The following is a 3,974-nucleotide window of genomic DNA, read 5'->3' as shown; positions in this document are numbered from 1 at the left end:
CTTTCTCTTAATTTCTCAATCATTTTCTTCTCTCAAACTCTCCTTCCCTTCCTTCCTCTTCATCTCTCCATTGTCTTCTCACTCTCAGATGCCAGCGGCGGCATCTTCCATCAGAGGCAACGGCCCTAACGTATTCTTGTTATATTACTTTCTTATTCTTTTGTATCTATTTCTTGTCTTAACTATCAATTTGATTTTCAAAGGAGGAATGGTCTCTAGCTTTCATGTTTTGAGTGCATATGGTGAATTAAAAATCTTTCCTCAAACAGAAGTTGCGAAACAGAAGAGCAGTGCTAATTTCTATTCAAGATGCCTGAACTTATATAAAAAGAAGGCTCCGAATTATTTTACTTACTGGTTGGAATGTGCAATTTCTTTGACAGGTTATTTACTTGCATTCTAAAATTGAAAACAATAGGTTTTGCACTCCATTCCAAAAACCAAGGCATCCATAAGAGCCCAGAAATCTAATTACAACAAGAGTAAAAAATCAAAAAGCAAATACAAATAAGAAGCCATTTTCAAGCTCGATGAACTCTGAAGAACCCAGCAAAATTAACGAGAAAAAATAATCTATCAGTGGGTTCAGATTGAGATCGCAAGTTGCGGAGGTGACAATAAAGAAGCAGCAGCTTCGTCGATTCAGATCTGCAGAGTAGAAAGAATCTCACTGCCGTCACTAGTGGAGAGGACTGAGAAGATGTTGTGTGGAAAATCTCACCATTGATTCAGATCTGCAGAGTGGATTGTCGCCATTGTCGCTAGTGGAGAGTCTCACTGCCGTTGCATATCGTTGGAGGAGAAGATGTTTCCACCAGTGATGGTGGAAGATGCCGCCGCAGCCATCGGCATCTGAGAGTGAGAAGATAATGAAGAATGAAGGAAGGAATAGAGTTTGAAATGGGTAAAGATCAAGAAACTGAGATGGAGTAGAGGGGTAGTAAAGGAATAACAGGACCCTAGGCATTTTTATTTTTTTAAAACAATAAAATAATGGAAATGAGTAAAGTGACAGGTGGATTAAAATTATTTGAGCTGGAACATTTTCATTGGACAGAGTTGTTGGGAGAATTTCTCAGCGATTGAGCCCACATTTTCTACGAGTAGGGCAGAGGCGAACAATCAAATTCGTCATTTTATAATAGAAAATGATGGGAACTTCAGGAAGCCATAGACATTCTTGACGAAATCTATGAAAGCAGCACACTCTCTCCACACTTTCACATCCACCCGACACCTATCAAGCGGCACAAAAACAACCACAACGCCGTCCCCATCACAAACGCGCCGCCGTCATCGGCCCTGACACTCCCGCCGGCAGCCGCCATCTTCCCTTTATGGCCTTCTTGACACCAACCTCAACCGCCAAACACACTCCATGAAGCAAGAAGAACAATATCGCTTCCCACTGGGGCTCCCAAATCTCCCACGTGCGACTCTGTCGCTTGATATAATAAAACATTAACTCATGCATCAACCCAGACACCGTGAAAGTCGCAACTATTGCCGGTAATGGGGCCCACCTTCTTCTAATCACGTGGCTACACGCGCTCAAGACAGGATGATATACGGCGGGGTGCAGAATACGATTCACCATCGTGTTCCATCTTCTTCCCCAGAAATCTTGCAGAGAGGTGGCCATGTACGGCTCGTCGAACGTTGGATCTAACTCTATCCCAAGAAACATCCGAGTGAAAACTGAAACAACATTAAAAATCATCTCCAAAGCTATATACATATAAATACTATACAAGAACAAAACCAGCTTTGGATTCATACGGTCTTTATTTTCCACGACAGGTTTAAAAGTGAGCAAAACCAGAAGCTTTATCGTCAAAACCAGAGACTTGGATTTACGAGACTTTTCTGAGATTTGATTAGGGTTTTTGAGGTGAAACCTAATGGGGAGGCAAGCGAGAGGGATGAAATGGGAGAGAGGTAGGGTCGATGAAAGAGGACCTTTATCAAAAGCAAAAAGAAACAGCTTGAAAGTTGAGAGCCAAGCGAGGAAGAAAGCAGAAGGACCTCCAAGAAAAATAGAGGTAAGCCTGAGAGGAAGAAGAAGAAAGAGAAGTATCACGGGGAAGAAGAAGAAGAGTCTGAGTTTGCCTTTGGGAATCAGCTTCCCAATTGTGTAACAGTAACATAAAGATGCTGAAGCTAAAGTCCATACAATGATGAAGTTGTTGATCTCACCTTCAACTTCCATTTTCTGGATCTTTCTTTGTTATTAGAGAGAGTTCTTCACAATTCTATCAAAGGAATAAATAAGAATGTGATGAACCAGTGAGTAACTTTACTATATGACTCTACACGTCTACCTTACGTCATATTCCCTCGTTTATTTTGTGTTTTGTGATGAAAAGTGTTCACGAAAGTAGCTCACCGGGGCTCGCGTTCCACGTGGTGGAGTCCATCTGGTCTATTTGTTTTATTTTTACATTTGAAGTAAGTCTAAATTTATTTTGTCTTTCATATTTTTTCAAAATATCTCTGTAAGAAACTTTTACCAATAAATAATTCTAATTATTCAATACGTTAAAAATAATAATTTAAAAAAATTAATACATATTTATAATAAATAATTAATTTAATTAATTTTTTTAATATTTTAAACTAGTTATTTAGTTTTTATATTAATAACTAAAAGTAGTATTATGGGATTTGGCTGTAAGCTCACAATTTTCTGATGTTGTAGGCTTGATCCTAGCTTCTGCCGTCCTAACAACGGAGTTGTTTGAGTGTTTTTTTTTTTTGGGTAAAATGTAATTTTTGTTTTTAAAATTTGTCTTCAAGTTTTAGTTTATAATATGCATTCTTAGCGCGTTAATATTTAACGCTGTTAATTTCATCTAACGAAAGATGCAACCTCTCTAATTAGTTAAACGTTGACAAAAGCATGTTTCAAATTTATTTAATTTATATAATCATTTTTATATTTTAAAATTTAAGTGTTTAAACAATTAGATATCTGATAAAATATTAAAAATACTAAAATGTTAAAAGTTTAAGCATTTATAAAAATAATTATAGTAAGCAATTAAAATTTAGAGAATAATTGTAAAGTCACCGTTTAAATTTGTTGAGTTAACAGTTTTCATTAAATTATAAGAATAACAGTGGTAATATGAAGAAACTAAAAATACACTTTTTTAATTTAAAGGTCCAAACTGAAAATTGACCGATGTAAACTTAAAAGAACTAAATATATATATTTTACTTAATTTTTTTCCTCGAATTAAAGGAAAAGGCAGTAACGGCACAAAAATAATCGATAACTTCTGGTTTATATGGAAGTTTTCATGTCTGTAGATTATAGACTTGCTCACGTTTTTTCTAAAATTCTAATGCATGTTTTATTGTGCTCCGCGCAATGCCCTATTTTGCATGTTTGCTCTGGGAGTCAAACTGTCTAATAGAAATGGCAAAAGGAAGGAGTTCTAAAACGAAAGAGCTCACACTAACCAAATAATTTGATCTAACCAATGGCTCAACCAGCAGATTTGTTAACCTCTTATAAAATTGTCGAGTTGGGTTCGATCAGAGTTGAACTGACATTAAATTAAAACTTAAAATTGAACTATTTTTAGAATTTTCATTCTTCTCTTCAAGCCTTGTATTATTTTGTCTCGCCTTTTTATGACTTTTTGTCGGTCTTCTATATATAGCTTTTAGCTTCCCTTCTATATCCTTCTAAAAAGAAAAATATAGGAAATCAATGATTACTAGTCTTAACCAGCATAACAATTCCTTCTGAACCCTTGCCAACAGCGACTAACATTTTATTATGGATTGATTTTTATGATTTAGAAAAAAGCACAGAAATTCTAGAAATATAAGATACCGATTATAATTTTTAAATGGTGAAAACTATAATTGAGAAATAAATTATGTAAGTATAATATTCAAATACAATTTAAGGCAACCAAGTGTGTGTGTGTGTGTGTGTGTGTGTGTGTGTGTGTGTGTAATAC

At 35.6% G+C, this 3,974-nt stretch overlaps 1 pseudogene; it reads right to left on the bottom strand.

Moving 5' to 3' along the window:
• Positions 1-1,131: 1,131 nt before the first annotated feature.
• Positions 1,132-2,209, bottom strand: LOC114734730 (acyl-CoA--sterol O-acyltransferase 1-like; annotated as a pseudogene).
• Positions 2,210-3,974: the final 1,765 nt, after the last annotated feature.

This window comes from Neltuma alba, unplaced genomic scaffold (genome assembly GCF_004799145.2).
Source record: "Neltuma alba isolate B1F8T4 unplaced genomic scaffold, ASM479914v2 tig00013134_pilon, whole genome shotgun sequence".
Taxonomy (NCBI): Eukaryota; Viridiplantae; Streptophyta; class Magnoliopsida; order Fabales; family Fabaceae; genus Neltuma; species Neltuma alba.
The sequence above is the reverse complement of the archived record's forward strand: the minus strand, read 5'-3'. Positions and strand labels throughout refer to the sequence as shown.